Here is a 17757-nt window from a genome sequence, read left to right on the forward strand (position 1 = left end):
GAAAGGGGAGCGACTGAACTGAGGGGAAGGGGTGTCGTCCAAAGCCGACTGTTACCGTAGCTGTTGGAACGGGGTTGGAACTCGGGGCGCCGCTCACTGGCAGCGGGTGGCTGAGCAGCCTGGAAAGGACAGCCCGCCTTGTCAGGAGTCGTCTCTCTCTTCCGCTGAGGAAAGGTAATGAGGGGAAGAAACTGCCAGTGTCGTTACCGCAGATTCGGGTCCGGGGAGGGGGAACGAAGGCGGCGGCAGCAATTACGTGGATGACAACCTTGGTTAATATCGCGCTGAGGTGAGGGGGTGGGGGTGGGGGAAGAGGTGGCGGGAATAAAAACAGCCGCGTTTGGGTTTTAACGTTGCTCCGAGATTTTCTCTTTCGCTTCCTTCTGCCATATATAGAGATATATACGTGTCTGTCAAACTCGCTCCTTTCTGCAAATGTGGTTGTTTAGAGGGGAGCGTGTGTGTCCGCCCCTCTTCAGCTCCAACCCGGTCTATAGATGGATGCGATAGATAGATAGATGGACGGATGTCGGCGTGTGTATATTATTCGTGCCTGTGTATGTATGTATGTGCGTGTGTGTGTGTGTGTGTGTCCGTGTGTGCGTGCTTACAAGCGCGTGTACGTGTGCGGACCTGGGTCAGTGCACAGTCTACCGTGGTGCACCCCGCGATTCATCCCTTCTTGGGGTCCTGGGTGTTGTGTGCTGAGCGGGAGTCGTTTTGCTCCGCTGTGTTTCCCCCCGGCGCGTTTGAGAGGAAGAGAGAACACTCCTCCTGCTTCCCACCCCCTTTCTTGCATTGCCTTTCCTCGTAATGGAGGTGCTGCAGCCGGTTTGCCTTCCTAGAACGGGCACGAATCCTTCTCGGCTCTCCCGACACGCCTTCTCTCAGCCGCCACGAAAAGGCTTGCATTCTCTGGAACGGTCGCTCCGGAGGCAACAATCGCCAAGCTTTCTGGCGCTTCCAGCCTGTCACCTTTGGCGCGGCTGCAGCTGGAGCCATGGCTGCCGCTGCTGTCACTACTTCTCCGTGCTTGTGGGCTTGTCCCTGATACGCGTTTTCTCTCCGCGTTCCCCATCGTCTACGGTACTAAGGTTTCTGCGTTTATGGGCCAAAGTAGGTTAATTCATAGCTATCCTAGCGCTGCTAACTCCCGAGTTTTCTGGTCTGCAGCATTGTCAGCCCTTTTTTAAAAGGAAGAGGCGGTGGTTAGCGGGCGCGCGCGCGCCCCCGCCCGCGAGTGTTTGCGTACATTTCTACAGGCTGCTGAGGGGGTGAAAAAAAAAGAAAGCATAAACGGTGTTTCTAGAGCTTACGGAAATAGTTATTGCCAGCCTCATTTTGATGGACAGTGTATGCTAGGACCAAAAAGAGTATTTAAAAACTGCGCCTTAAGTTCAGACAAGCCGGTTAGCCTAGTTTGGTGCAAGACATGTGTTCTTGGCTGGGTCTTAAGACGGAATAAAATATTTAGATCTTTCCGTTATATATTAAATCGCTTTCTGCTTCTTGCTTTACTTTTGCCAGTGCTAAAATTCTTATTTAACTTTTAAAAGTGAAAGGACTTGAAAATTAAAAGAAAGGAAAAGGAAAAGAAGTGCAGTCTTTGGCTAAAAATGGCCAGAGTTTTGAGAATGAGAAAAATAGCATATTGAAAATCATGGAGTTTGGTGAACGTTGATAAGAGTATTAGATATTTCTGTGTGCTTTTAGATAAAACTCTCTCCAAGTTTGCCACAGTTAATACTTAATGCAATTACACTGACATTATATAGTAATGAATTATGTAATTAATAAATATACCTGGAAGACAGGAAGTGTTGTAGAAGATTTAATTAGCTCTCTCTTGCTTCTGTGCCTCACACAAGCCATTACTTTTGGATCATACTGACTGAAAATAATTGCAGATGTCACAGATGTATAATGGTAATTGAGTGGTCTTTAAGGTGGTTCTGTGTCTGGTTCCAAAAACTCCACACTGAAAGTTGCTGTTTCTTTCTATACTGACAATAGGGGGAAATCATTTCCCCTGAAATACATGCATATGTATTGTTTGGGAATACATACGTCTATATATAAGAACCACTTGTTTATCTGTTGTCCTAAATGAAATGTTTCCTGTCATTTTGCTCACAAACATTCTGGAATTTTTTGTTTCTCATCCTTTTCCTTACTATTCATCTTGACCTGTATATTAGAGTAAATCACACATAGAAATTTGGTTAGCTGTAGAATCGGGTGCAAGGAGGTTTTGTAATTTTTTGTATATGATAGATACTGGTAATTGTGTGCTACATGGCATGATGTGAAAATGTCATACAATGTTGGCAGTATTTCATCTGGCAGAAGAAAATGAGATTATAAATGACATAGTATCTCTGCCAGATTGGACCAGAAAAGATAGTTCAGGGTTGATGACAGGTAGAACTGTACCTAATCTGCTGTTTCCTTAGTTGAGCTCTTTTCAAGATTGTTATCCAAAGTCCTATTCATAAGTGCATTGGATTATTGCATTATATTTCCATTTGAAATTGTTATTTAGCCATACATAAATGTATTTGGGGGGAAAGTTTGGTAATTTCAGTTTGATAGTAATATTCATATGAATAGTTGTAAGTAGGCCAAGAAGGTTTTACCAGCTGTGTAAATCAACCCCACCCACCCCTGAGATGAATGCTCCCTCATTCTGCTGTTCAGAATCAGTAGCATGGACTACTGCACCACAACATAAATATGTGCTGTAATAATGGAAAAATGATTCAGTATTTCTGATAATCATTCTTGTGGTTAAGAATGTTCATTCTTATTTATTCTGAATACTATTCATATTGGTTCAAGAAAATATTCTACATGAACAGGAAAAGTATTTCACTCTACTTAAAAGATTAGGTAGATGGTATGAAAGTACTTTTGGATCCATTATTAACATTAGAGGCTTAAAGGTCTCAGGGGCTTTTACTGCTATTTATTAAAATAAAATTAGAGCTTGTGACCAGCTTATTTTGTAAAAATTACTTATATTCTCATAACTTCCTATGGACAATTACAATGATTTATCTGCAAGTGTGTCTTTGGAAACAATATAAAAACTATGATTCATTCAAATCAGCATCTATGCCAGCTGGACTGACAGGTGCAAAATATATTATGCTGTTACTTTACAGTGTTCCTATAGTCCATTTCCAAACCCATTTCAAAGTACTAGTGTTTAACTTACTAGCACTAAATGGCTTAGTAACTTAGGAACATCTCTTCCTAATATTTACCTATTTGGATTCTGGTGATCTGTTTATAAGGCTTCTCTCCAAATACCTTTGCTAAATTAAGTGAGGCAGATAATCACAAAAAGGACCTTTTTAGGACAGGTGCTTTGTTTATGAAACCTGAAAACAAACCTGGAAAACTTTGATACCTTATTGTGTATTTTGAGCAATCATTTTATTCCAATTTGTAGTATTGTTATTCTTTGTTACTATTATTTGTTTTTCTCTCTGGGTATGTATAAATGTAGCATACAAAATAAATCTAATGAAATATTGAGATTATTGTATTAAACAATGTGAAATTGTTGTCAAGATGAAAGTAATTACTCTATTTATAGGCTAGCTGTTTTAAATAATCTTCAGATTTACTTTCTTCTCCTCCCTTAATGATATATTTTGATTCATGGATTCTGCACATCTATGAATGATTGTGAAAGCACCATGAGTACTGACTTTTGCTTACAAATGCATTTTCGTTAGTAAGCAAATCTGCAAATACAGAATCCAGAAATAAGGATAATTGACTATGCAATTCAAATATAGACTATTCCAAATCTCAATAGGTAGATAAAAATGCCAAATCCTGTCTGACTGTATGACAAATAAAATAATAATTGACCTATTGGTTAAAATATATTGGTTTTCAACTAAAAAGAATGTTTAAAACCCAGAAGTGTAAAATGGAATTTCTGATTTTCTAAATCAGGAGTGTCAAACTCAAGGACCAGGAGCTGGATCTGGCCCATTGGGTGCTTAGATCTGATCCACAGGGCCACCCTTTTTGCTGGCAGAGCTCTCGGGCCACCACAGGCACCCCTGACATGAGTGATGTATAGCTGGCCACCCTCAGCCCACTTCCCGAGGTCAAACATAACGCTGATGCAGCCTTCAATGAAATTGAGTTTGACACTCCTGTTCTAAATACTGCAAATTCATTATAATATTTTCTAAATTTATAAATTTCTGTAGGACTACTCTGGTCAACATACAAAGATACTAGACAAGATGATTTGCAAAATAAGTAAATATTTTAAATTGATTTTTACAGTGTTTGTATCATGATCTTAAGTATCTGATCTTAAGTGAAATTCAAATATATTAAACATAGACCTTTCTATATCACTATGATGTTGTAGTATTACAACCCCAATTAGCATACTGTCGCCACAGTGAGTATGCAAGAAAAGCATCACCTGTAATTATGCTTTTCTGTTGTATTTTTTCTGTTCCTGTAAAAGTTAAATCTTTTCTTCAATAATGTGTAATAATTCCTCCTTCCTTCAGGGACAATCACTCTTCTATGAGTTAAAATCTGAGAGGTGGGGGGAGGAGAGAGAGAGAGAGAGAGAATTTTCGAGTGAGGTGGATGCTTTTCTCTAAGCGCCTACCTTTTGGCATACTATATCAATTCCTCACCATATCACTTCATTCTCCACAGAATTAATTTATTGATTCATTGATTCACTAATTCATCTAACTATTCTAGTGCCACTGTAAGTTTTGGATCCTAATTTAATTTTCCCTTCTTTTCTAATAACCTCCTTTCAAAGACCAGAGATAAAATATCTATCTAAGCACTAAAATGCTATCCACTCTTCGTCCTCCCTGCTAAATCATGTTACTTGGATGTTTTATTGACAAATGGCATATTGATCGATTTGCATAGGGGGAGAAAAACCAAACTTCTTTTTCCCTATGCGTCAAGCTACTTCTTTATCTTCTGGCCATTTTCAACTGAATTTCTTTGCAAAGAGCTAAATATTCCTTTCTTCATTTTATTTGTAATTTGTTACATGTAGAACATATACATTGGCAGCAGACATTTTGAGTTTATGTAAGGCAAGAATGGTGTATTATGGAAAAGTATAGCAAAGCTGTGCTGATATTCAGTTAGCACAGAGGTGTCAAACTGGCAGCCCATGCGCTGGATGTATCATGTGCAGGCCATGCCTACCCTGGCTCCATAAAGGCAAAAAACATTGTGATATGTCATATGACACAATCGAGTTTGACACCCATGAGTTAGCAGGACAATGACATGTAGAAGGAAAGCAGGGAGTTCCATGGATTGGTCAATTTTAGATCAATTATCTAAGTTTTCTGATCTTTCCATTAACTAGAAACAGGTAATGAGGTTTACTTGTATAAAATAAACATGCATGTTGAGGTCAAACATTCTAAATGCCTGTATGATATAGTAAGTCATGCAACCTTATGTTTAAACATTCACCTGCAGCCAGAAATGATAAAGTATTTTATATAGATGACTATATTGGAAGAGTATAGTCACCTATCTAGTATTGTAGGTAGTTCTTGATTTACAATAGTTCATTGATTGAATATTCAAAGTTACAACCGGACTGAAAAAAAGTGACTTAAGACTGTTTTTCACACGACTGTTGCAGCATCCCCATGGTCACATAATCAAAATTCAGATGCTTGGAACCAGTTCATATTTATGATGGTTGCAGTGTCCTTGGGTCATGTGATCAGCTTTTTGCAACTTTCTGACAAGCAGTGTCATTGGGTAATCCAGATTTACTTAACAACCATATTATTAATTTAACAAATGCAATGATTCACTTAACAACTGTGGCAAGAAAAGTCATAAAATGGGGCACTTAGTAACATAAATCTTGGGCTCAATTGCGATCGTAACTTGAGGACTATCTGTATTGGGTTCGTCTCTTCTCTGTACTTAACATAGAACTTCAATAACCATTGACTTATCAGAGAATGTACATACTAAGCAGAATGAACAAAAAATATTTTAAAATGACTAAAGACAGACTTTTGAATGTATTCAGTTTATCATATCCTGCTTAAATCAACAGTTTACTGAATAGCTTTGAACAAATTTCAGTCTTCTCTGAGATCTCAACAAGAAACCATCTTATACTATTCAAACCTTTGAACTATATACCAATAGCCAAAATCACACATTGCCTTAAATGAATATATTATTTGTTTGGAGGCTGCTCCTTATCATCGCCTCACCAGCAGCCATTTTGAGAGCTGGTTTTGCCGTGCTTCGTCAATCCTTCATCCTTCATTTGGAAGCTATTTTTCTGCAGCGCTACGTCAATCCAATAGTTTGGGAGCTTGCAGGCGACTCGCTCTTCATATCGAGGCACGAAGGCCTTTACCTTGGCGGTAATCAACCAGCGCTCTTTGTGGCAGGCTGACAACATCAAGGAGATTGTTCTTTCATTCTGACTGCCATTTTGATCACCCCTTCGCTGTTTCTCCACCCTGCCGCCATTTTGGGGTTCACCCCTGGTCAGGATTGTTAGATCCTATAGTGGTGGGCAATCGTAAAGTTAGCAACTTGCCTCACACCTGCAACCGCATCTGGCCTACCAAATATGTACTCAGGTAAACCAGCTACCTCATTTGAATCTAGCTGGCCTTTTCATCTGAAGCCTCTCTCATAACCATTGGAGCACTGTCTTCTTCCTTAGGGCCCATACATCTATCACCGCAGCCATAATTTCTCCTATCCCCGGGGTGACTGTCCAAGTAATTGGTCACATCCCGGGGCTCTAGGTCTTTATACATAGCCTCATTTTACTGCTATTCCTCATTTCATCTTTCCAACTAACTCCATTCCACATGGCTGGCAACAGACAGGCCAAGGCCCGTCATCATCATCTCAGTCAACTTCCACCACTGACAAACACTCTTCCAGTTGTCAAAAAGTAATTGAAAAACAATTTGCTAAGGCCCAAAAGGCAGCCACTTTGCAAGCCAGCAAGTCTACAGTTGCGCAGGATTCTCCACCAGTGACACACACACCACAGTATGATCTCTCATCTGAAGCACCCAATGTTCTATCTGCGTATCCGGCCCTTTCCGAGGAGTCTTTTGCACCCTCTAACTGTTTTCCAGCCATGGAGGGGAAGTCTACAGGTTCTTAACCTATTCCTTCTACATCTGACACTCCTCCTCCTGCAGAGATCCATCCTTCTGGGCAGACCAGTTCTCCTTTCCCACAAGAAATGAAAGATTACATCACAGAGGCCATCCTCCAAGGCATTGAGGCCGCACTTCTCTGCAGAACCCAGCGCAATGCTGCTTCTTCCACGACTGCCAACAGACAGCAACCACTGGAGCTGGATAACGTGGACCTTCAAGATCTTTCTGCTGACCAATGATCCATAGCGATGATTTCATCTTAGAGGAAGGAGCGGTCGATGATCAAGCGTTGTCAGAAGATGAAGGCTTGGCTCCTGACAAACCAACATTAACAGGCTTGTTCACACCAACTCTTTTTAAGTCTCTCCTATTCTCCTAGATCCATTACTAATTTGGAGGGAATGGGAGATTCCACTGTGCCCAACAAGGAATCGCAGGATGCGGGTGAATGGCTGTTCGTAGAACCTGCAGCTACTCAGGATTCCCTTCTGTCCCCAAAATAGTTTATTGATGTTACTCGGCATCAGTGGGCTCCACCTACCTCCTCTGCTTCTCCCAGTGGTACGGATAAGCATTATTATACTGTAGCTCAAGAATTGGAGGAACTCCTCAAGTGGCCAAAAGTAGATGCCCCAGTAGCTGCACTCATGTCCTTGGCTCTAGTTCCTTTTGACATAGCCGAAGGTTTGAAAGTGGAGGACAAAAAACTATCTCATCTGACCAAACAATCATTCTCTGGCTTGATCTGTCTTTTCTTCCAAAAGTGAATATGCAGTTTCACAGGGCACAAGAGGTCATACTGCCAGATTTTTGTCCTGCAGCTGTTCACCCAGTGGAAAGGCACAAACTTGACATACGACGAGCAGTTCGTTGATACATAAAACGGACAGCTGCCTCCCGGCGAACTGAGGCCTTATTTGTGTCTTTCCAGCCTGCCACAATGGACAACAAGGTATCATCATCCACGATCAGTATATGGTTGAGGGCTGGCATAGCCCTGTCTTATGAGCAGCACTCTAGAACCGTACCACACCGTATCATGGTTCACTTAACACATAGTGCTGCCTCCATTGCCGCCTGGGCAACACAGGTGTCAGTGGAAGACATTTGCAGGGCTGCAACCTAGGCCTCACCATTGCAGGTTAGACTCATTTGCTTTGGAGGAGCCGGCATTTAGACGACGCATGCTTCAAAGGGTTCTCTCTGTGGAACGGACCCTGGACCAGCCTGTCACTGCCCTTGATCATCTATGCTTGGTTATATCCTATGCATGGAGTCTCCAAGCAGCGCAAAGGAGAAAGACGGTTGGTCTTACCTGAACGGTAGTTCTCTTTGCACTGCGGGAGATTCCATTCCCTCCCTGAAGAACCGGTCCAGGATCCATGTCGGATTCTAGGGTGTTCAAGATGACGTTCTTCAATCTACGCCTTTGTTAAGAACTGGATCCAGTCAAGCCAAGGAAGAGTGTCCAAACAATTCAAACTCAATCTCTGGGCTAATATGCAGAAGTTATAGCCCATACATGGAGTCTCCTGCAGCGCACAGAGAACTACCATTTAGGTAAGACCAACTTCATCAGGGGCGTGGCCAGGGAAGTATGGTCAGCTCAACGTCACTCATGTCGGCGGCAGCTGTGGTGGGCTGGGTGGGGCTGGGGAGATCTTCCTGTAGCCCTCTGCCAACAAAAAATGGCCCAAGCTCCATTTTCGCTGGCAGAGGGCTGGAGGAGACCATCGCACATGAAAATGGAACCCGCATGCGGCCCTCCTAAGCTCTGTTTTTACTGGCAGAAGCATCGTGGGCTGATCTTTTGCTGTTTCCAGGGTGACTCCGCGGACCAGATCTAACCACTCTGTGGGCCAGATTTGGCCCACGGGCCTTGAGTTTGATACCTCTGCTCTATTGTACTTGTCTTCTCTTTGGACTTGGTGATAGTAATCTGATAGCTATTGTTCTGTGTTTATTAAACAACCAACAAAGGTAATTTTTCCCCAATATGTTTTCTCTTGTTTAATATTCAAAGAAACAACACTTATGTTGCTCTCCATATTTGTTGTGTGAGCAATCTGTTGCAAAATGTTCTGGCATTTTCCAGTGTGATGGTAATTGTGTGAAGCTTCCAAAATAATATTGGCTGAACTATTTTTTTCTATTTACAAACATTGAGTTAAACAAGTAATAAAATAAAAATAATTTTAATTTGCATTCTAATTAATTTTAAAACATGTGTAAAACATATTTTATAATTTAAATATTTTCCAACCATTTTAAATATAACACCATGGCAATATATATAAAGAAAGTAACTCCCATTTAGGAAAATGAATACGACAATAATAGTTTTCAGAAAGTTTAAACAAAAATAGCCAGTTTAAAAAAACTTTTCCTTTCATTAATATGTACTGCATAGTTATACAAACGTTGGTATGTCATAAATTTGATAATTTTAGTATATATTCTACCTCTATGGTATTCAATTTAGAGCTATGTTTTTTAAAAATAAGGATACTGATTTCAGTATGATTTACTCCCCAACAATATTATTCAATTTTATGGCCAGACATTCAACATAAGACTGAGTTTAATATGTTCATTTATTGATTGGTCTTATGACCATATCAATAAAATAAAATAATGGTAAAATACAAGGTCTATTTACAAGATGAAATAGGTAAAAGAAAATTCAATAATAAAATATATATGTGTGAACACATCAGTGTTCAGATAAATACATTGCCTTTATTCAATACACCAATCTATTTAATATAATAGCTGAACTGCTGAACTGCCTTGTGTATAAACTTAACAGTTTGATAATAGTGCATATGTTAGAGCCCAAGAGGAAATAGGTCAATCTTCAGTTCAGGTCCCAGGAGACTGTTCCTTTAAGTATGGATTTTAGATCTGAAGATAAAAGGGACCTTTAGTTGACAAATAAGTATTTTTGATGGGTAGAGTTTTACAACACTGTACACTTTCAATTAGGTTTTGAATAGAGGGTCTTAGTAGTATGCTTGTGGGTTCCATGTTTAATATGGCTAATTTCTTCCAAAGAATGTTTCTATTATGGAATTAAAAACCACACTTGAGATCTATGAAGGCAGTAAACAGTTTCGTGTTTTAATTACTCATTTCATTATGAGAAGGTATAAAACAAAACATTTGTCTATTGTGGAGTGCTCTGATCTAAATTGCAGTTTTTTCTTCCAGTAAGGAAGTTTCCTTTTTTCCATCATAAAGTCTTTTGTTTTACTCAAAAAGTATTTTACACTCATCTTAGCCATGATTCTAAGATGACTATAGGTCTATAATATTTTGGATCATCCTTGCCTCTTTTTTTATATATGGAGAACCCAGGCAGGATGCAACCTGTATTATTTATATCGGAGAACAGCTCAGCTAATAATGGGGCTCATCAATTAATATGTGTCCTAAAAGTTTCAAGAGTAGAAAATCTCTAGGTGCCTTATTCAGTTTCACAGCTAGAATAGTGGAATTTTTGATAGTGATGATACTAGAGATGGGTAGGGGAGGTTTTCAAATCCTAATGGGTAAATGATTTGCTTATGTTGAAGGCTCTGGTTAGAAACAGCAAATTGTGTTCATTTTTTGAGGGACAGATTCTACGATAACAGATGTTATAGAGTTATCAACCTGTATGTTATATGCCATTAAATGAAGAACAGCTCTCTCTAAAATGGGGAATAATTTGCTCACTCTGTTTAATTCAAAAGTTACAGATTTTTATTTATAATTAACAGAACATGTAGCCATGCATATTAGAAAATAAAAATGTAACTGGAATAATATATCAAAAGTATAGCAGATGAATTTGTTTCTAATGGTCGATCTCATTTTTCTTTTGTTGGGTGTGGTTCCCATGGCAATGCCATTTGTAATGAATCTTTATTGTGGAAAGATAGGACAGAATGAGTTTTGATTTGCAACTAGATGGATTATAGCCATTTGCTTTATTTTAAGGAAAATAAAATTAATCTTAAATTGCTCTGTTTTTGAATTTGCATTTTCCCTAATCACAAAAACAAATTATTGTGAACTTGCTGCAAGACAAGGGAATAATAAAAAAGAACCCCATATGGCAGGTAATCATGGAATTTTGTCATCTTTTAACAAAGGGGGCAAGTCAAATTATGTTGATTTGAATGAAAGAGCATGGCTGAAGTGAACAGCAGTACTTTGTAATAGAATATTGACATGAATATTACAGCTGGCAAAGAAAAAGAGCTGCTTCATGAAGCTTTGGCTGCTTTGTGGATTAGACCTATGATGAGGTCTTTATGTTGGTGCTCATCTCCATTTCTTAGCTGAGAGAGGCAATGTTGTCTGAAGACCTTTCTGTGCTCATGTTGTCAGTATAACTATACTCCAAGGCTCAGGGAATGTTATTACCTTCCCATCGAAGTGGTACCTATTGCTCTACTTGCATTTGCATGCTTTCACATTCCTAGGTCGGGCAGTACCTATATACCATGATTACAATAAAATTAATAGGGTAACGAAGGAACATTTGAGACACACAAAAGTTAAATGGGATCAATATCTAGTAATATAGTCACAACCTCCATTCTAGCGATGCTGGATGGAAACTGAATGCAGAAAGTCAGATGACAATTGCTGCTTACTTAATAAGCATTGACTTCAAAGTGATCTTATTTTATTGTAATCAATAGATAATTTAAATACAGGTACTTCTTGACTTTCAACCACAATTGAACCCAAAATTTATGTTGCTAGGTGAAAAATTTGTTCAATGAGTTTTGCCCATTTTACAATTTTTCTTGCCACATTTGTTAAGTGAATCACTGCAGTTCTTAAATTAGTAATGAATTAGTAATAGTAATAGTTAAGTGAATCTGGTTTCCCCATTGATTTTGGTTGTCGAAAGACCACAAAAGGGGATCACATGATTCCAGGGCATTGCAACTGCCATAAATGTGAGTCAGTTGCCAAGCGTCTTAATTTTGATCACATGAGCATGGGGATGTCATAAGTATGAAAAATTTCATAAGTTACTTTTTTCAGTGCTGGTACTAAATGAACTGTTATAAGTCGAGGACTATCTGTACTCACAATTTAACTTCTATAAAAGAAGTAAATATTCTTATTGTATATTTAATAAACACCAGACAATATTGCTGGGTTATATGCATTTTAGAAAAATATAACTTTCACCTGAGAACTTTATTTTTCTATTACCATCTATTGCTTACAAGAGCTTATATCATCAGGGCACTTAATCTGTACAAATCTTTGTTGCTACTTTAAGTCAAATCTCATAAAAGTCGTACACGAATCATAACAATGTCCATTTTAAATAATAATTCAAAATATGGTAAATCATGAGTTACCCAAAGCAATAAGCAAAGTCCACCAAATAGGCTTTATTCTTTGACTTGCATTAGTAAAGTCACACTTGAGCACTATTTCAATGTAGCAAAAATGATTTTATAAGATGCTCAGTATGGGAAAAATTCAGTCTTCAACAAAAATTTGAATATTGTTTTTTTTCTCTACAATTTGAAAATCAAACTTTAATCAAAAATCAGTTATTAGCTTCCCTTTCTCCTGTAGATGGCAGCAAAATGTTAGCTTCGTTTGATTTCCAATGTAAAGAGTTTGTTCAATACATAAAATCACTGTTTTCGTTTTTCTTCCAAAGTAGCCATAATGTTTCTCTAGAAATGTGGAATTATCTCTTACTTTTGAAGTGTCATTCAGAAAAGCCAAAATACTGTCAATATATAATAAAACTCATAGATTCTTTTTAAAAATAAAAGTTCAGTTTTCCGTTTGAGTAATAGAATAAAAAAAGGACATTTTAAATTTTAAATTTTTTTATCAATAGTATTTATTTTTAGAATTCCAATGATTGGCTTAAGTTGTCTTCCATTTTAATTTAGAGTTTATTAAGATTCCATAGATCAGGGGTCTCCAACCTTGACTTTACTGCCTGGAGAATTCTGGGAGTTAAAGTCTACAAGTCTTAAAGTTGCCACAGTTGGAGACCCCTGCTGCAGATCATCCTTGATTTACTGGCCTCACTGATGCTGACTGGCCTCAAGCTCTATGGTATGGGGGCTCTGTCAACTATTTATGCAGTCTCTCTACCACTTCCCCCTACAATCAATTTGCCACATGGGAATCCCTCAGCCAAGTAATACCTTTGCCAAAATAGCATCCACCTCCAAGTACAGATGGGCCTCTTCTTACCATTTAGTGAATGTAGTGGTGTGAAGGAATTTTTAACCATTGAGTAGAGAAATGGACCAGTCAACTGCTGCTGCCAATGCTGGTGCAGTTCAAACACCAGTTCGACCATGGATTTGTGAGACTTGGTTGTTCCTGCTTCAAACGCTTAACGTGAAAGTTAGTGGTGCAGCTGTCAAGTCCCAGGCTCAAATCTGAGCCTAAAAAAGAAGCTCCAGCTGAATCTGTGGTATATAAGCCTCAGGCGGAATCACATGTGGCTGATCAAACAAGTAACACCTGAGCAACTGTAAGAGTCAGAGGAGTAGGACTAAAAAAGTCCCAGCCCAAGCATGCAATGAGTAGGGAGGTAAGCAGAACAGAGAAAGTCTATTAGACTTCTTCGTTGGATCGACGGGAGAGTCCAGAATGGGTAGTTTTCCTGTGCACAGCTTGGAGAGTCCAAGCGACGGGTTAAATCAGTCTGGTTGCCCTGGGACTGAGGAATCTTTTTCCTTGGCCACGCCTCCTTGTGCTCCTTGGCACCAGAATTCTTCCTAGTTTGCCCGTTCAGGATGTATATTTGTGAGCTCCAGTGTAATTTATCTCAGCTTGGAATCTCCTCTAGTTTTTTCTTTTCCTTTTTCCTTATTTGTGTTTTCCTACAATAGTAATTCATTTGTCCCCTTTGTTTTCACGTTGTTTGATCTCTCCTAAGAGGCTTGGAGGTAGGCGTGGGGGGGATCTCCACTTGCCGCGCTGCCTTTGGACAGCAGCGGAGAGCTGCTGCTTCGCTTTAAAGCACGGCAGGAGTGGCGAGGTTTCGGTGGCTGCTGGCATTCCTTTTCCTTTGTTTTTTTGCTGTGCCTCGTGTTTTCTCGCCCTTTTGAGGGCGCAGCCTGCCACGGAGGCGTGTGCGGTCATCTTAAAGTGCGCGGCCACCATCTTTCCCTCCTTCTCTCCCACGCCGGAGCAGTGACCAATTGAGAGGGCCTAATTTAACGCCTTTTCTCCCATTGGTGCTTCCCACTCAGCCACGCTGCTGCAGATAGCCGCAGGGTGGTTAGCTGGACTTGATCAGGTCTCCGGCTGGATCACTTCCACCCCCATTGTTCCCCAAGTGGCACCAGTGTCTTGGCCACCTGATGGTCATACACCAGCACAGAGAGGATCTTATATTAATACTTTTTGCCTTTTATCTGCTGATTCTCCCTGATCTATCTGCTTGGACTTGCAGCCTCAGCTGCTTTTCCCTCTTCTCGCCTCCCCTCGAGTGGTTGGTTTCATTGGACTCATTGCGAAGTCCCAGTTTTTTCTACTCATCTGGAATTTTTTTGCCAACAATATCTTCGTATCATCTGATCCAGCTCCAGCCACCAGAGTCTCTTTCTTCTCTTGACCTCCACCTGTATTGGCCTATTGTCTGAAGTCTGTGCCATCAGGCCATGGAGCACCCTGGCCCATCTGATTCACCTGACAGTAGACCAGGTCCCTCTCAGGCCCCTAGCAAGGGAACTTCTGCAGGCAGGGGCAAGGAAGGGCAGGGGCAAGGAAGGGCAGGGTGGCCAGTCAGGATAGCCATTCCTATAAGGTACCTTCCGCGGCAGTGACGAGGGATGCAGAGAGACAGCAGTAGGCCCTCAACAAACAATTTGAGAAGGCCTAACGCCAGGCGGTGAGGAAGTGCCCTCAGCCTGCCTCTATTATTGGAACAGCAATTCCTCCACTCCCAAGGGGGGAATCGCCTGTTCATGTGTTTCCGAGTCTGGGCCCACCCCCAAGGAGCCCAACCCCATCCTTGCCCGACATGTTCATCCTCCTCCCAGGGACCCAGTTGGTTCGGACCCTGCGATAACTCAGGAACCTGAGTTATCTGCCTACATGCAGGCGGGGTCGCCCATGACATTTCCCAGGGCATTGCCCAGGGGATGTAGAGGCAAGCACCCGTTACACCCAGCACCTCTCAGCCCAGGCAGGAGGCTCCATCCTCCACCAGGCTCCATCCTCCACCCTTCTCTGGAGTCCTCAGCGTTAAGCAAGGCTTCAGCATTGGAGGACCTAGATCAAGAGGAGCAGGAGCTCTCGGAGGACGAAAACCTTCCTCCAGATGCTCCTGCATTCTCGGGACTCTTTAAGCCTAGCCTTTTTAAGTCCATCTTGCACAAGGCTAAAAACAGCACCCAGGTGGGTACCAAGCCTAAGTCCGTGCAGGGATCCTCGGATTCTGCTCCGGTCAACCCCATTGCTAGCATGTTCAATGTTCAGGCTCCTCAGCCCTCACATCTAATTTGGTCCTTCCGGCTGACTTTTGGAAGGCCTCAAGGCAGAGAACAAAAGGGCGGAGAAGGCCTGCCACAAGACACATCAGGCGGTGGCCTGGGCCATTAAGGCTTCTTCCTCCGCGTCCTTCTCTAACAGAGCCTCTGTCATTTGGCTACGTGAACTTCAGGCCAAACTGCCAGCAGGAGACGCTCGTCTTCACCAAGACATTACAAAGATTATTGCGGCCTCCCAGTATTCGGCGGATGCCTCCCTTAACGTGGCCAAATTCGCCTCTAGGGCCTTGGCATCCAACATGACCTCCTGCCACTTAGTCTGGCTCCGCCACTGACAGGTGGACCAGAAGAACAAGTGGAAATTAATGTCTGCCCTGTTCAAAGATTCCAAATTATTTGGGGAGGTCTTAGACCCTTTCTTGATTGAATCCAAAGATAAACGGAAAGTTCTACCCACCCTGAATAAGAAACAGGATCGCAAATCCTCTCCCTATTTTAAGAGGCAGTCCTTTCGTTCCAGTGACTCCGCTGGACCCTCTTCTGCTCCCCTGAACGGACGGCTGGTCAGTTCTTTTGGGACAGGAGCCCAGGACAGGCAGTTCTTGTGGGACAGGAGCAGGCAGCAGTTAAACTTCCGCAGGTCCAACCGTGGCTGGCCCTCCAACAGTCCCTTCCGCAAATCCAAGTGACCATCAACGCTCCCCGCCCATTGGGGGCCGGCTCCAACTGTTCACTTTCCAATGGGCTCTGACCACAGAGGATGCCTAGGTCCTCCAGACTGTCAGGGAGGGGCTGTTCTTGGAGTTCCTCTCTCAACCATATCAGAACTTTATCCGATGCCTGACTCCCTCTTGTCCCCTCAAGAGGGAACTCATGACCCAGGAGATTTACCATCTTTTAGAGATCAATGCTGTGGAACAAGTTCCAACTGACCAGGAGGTGAAGGGATTTTATTCCATCCTCTTCCTGGTGCCCAAGAATTCTGGGGGGTGGAGGGCCATCTTGGACCTCAAGTATCTCAATCAATACAGGAGGTTCAAGATGCAATCCTTGTAGACCATCCTAGTGGGGATTCGCCAGGGGGATCTCCTCACATCCATCAACTTGAAGGAGGCTTATCTCCACATTCCAATTTGGCCACAACACTGGAGGTTCCTGCGATTTTTCTATGCTGATTGACATTACCAGTACAGGGCCCTTCCATTTGGCCTGTCGTCGGCACCCAGGACCTTCACAAAAGTTCTGGCAGTGGTTGCAGCGCAACTCGGGCGCAGGCCCATAAGGCTTCAATGTTACCTACACAACATTCTCATCCAATTGTCCAGGAGACAGGCCTTATGGGACCTCCATTTCAAAATGAGGTCTCTCAGGTGTCACGGGTTCTCCCTGAACCTGGAAACGAGTCATCCCCACTATCAAACTCAACCATCTGGGGGCGGTGATAGACACCTCAGCCTGCAGACTTTTCCTCTCCCAGGACAGGATAGACAGCTTAGTATCCCTGACCCACAAGGTTCTGGGGTTGAGGCAGGCCCCCGTGCTAATCCTATCACAACTGTTGGGGAAGATGATATCCTGCATCTCGGTCGTTCCCTGGGCACATCTTCACTCCAGAGAGTTGTAGTGGCTTCTCCTGCCCCATCAAAGAGCCAAGAGAAGCAACTCGTCCATGAGGGTGCGGATTCCCCTGTCAGTGAAGAGGTCTCTCAAGTGGTAGCAATCGCCGGCTCTACTGAAGGGTCACCTGTTCAAGGAGCCTGCCAGAGTAGTCATCACAACATCCTCACAGATTTTCCTTAAAGGCTAGTATCATTGATGCGGGTTTATAGTGACTCAAGGCCAGGTTTGGGGCCCTAATTATAATCTGTGGCTGCGGTGGGGCCTGAATTTTGGGATTTTTCCTAGGAGCCTCTTACATTGCTGTGCTGGCAGCTGGGTTTTCAAGCATGTCTGCCCCAATTTCAGGCCTGCACCTGTGACACAAAATGGAGGACAGTGGTGCAGCTTCTGGCCAAAAGCAGGGAGAGACAGAGTCTCTTCAAGACACAGATAGGAATGGTAGAGGTCCAATCAAGCCCAGGTCGGCTAGTCTGGCA

At 42.0% G+C, this 17757-nt stretch overlaps 1 protein-coding gene across 6 annotated transcripts in view; it reads left to right on the plus strand.

Moving 5' to 3' along the window:
- ANKRD12 (ankyrin repeat domain 12) overlaps positions 1-17757 on the plus strand; it is a 67355-nt gene that overhangs the window by 201 nt on the left and 49397 nt on the right. For 3 of the 6 annotated variants that reach the window (XM_087707281.1, XM_087707285.1, XM_087707287.1), the window contains exon 1: positions 8-174. The exons of 1 other annotated variant lie outside the window; for it this stretch is intronic. The gene's annotated coding sequence lies outside the window, so the exon portion shown is untranslated. Of the gene's footprint in view, positions 1-6; positions 175-205; positions 290-17757 lie in introns of those variants that run through there. 2 more of the 6 variants (XM_087707286.1, XM_087707284.1) reach the window with 2 other exon arrangements.

The sequence above is a fragment of the Thamnophis sirtalis genome, unplaced genomic scaffold (assembly GCF_051295495.1).
Source record: "Thamnophis sirtalis isolate CommonGarterSnake01/CBP01778 unplaced genomic scaffold, rThaSir2_p1.2 scaffold_2, whole genome shotgun sequence".
Lineage (NCBI taxonomy): Eukaryota > Metazoa > Chordata > Lepidosauria > Squamata > Natricidae > Thamnophis > Thamnophis sirtalis.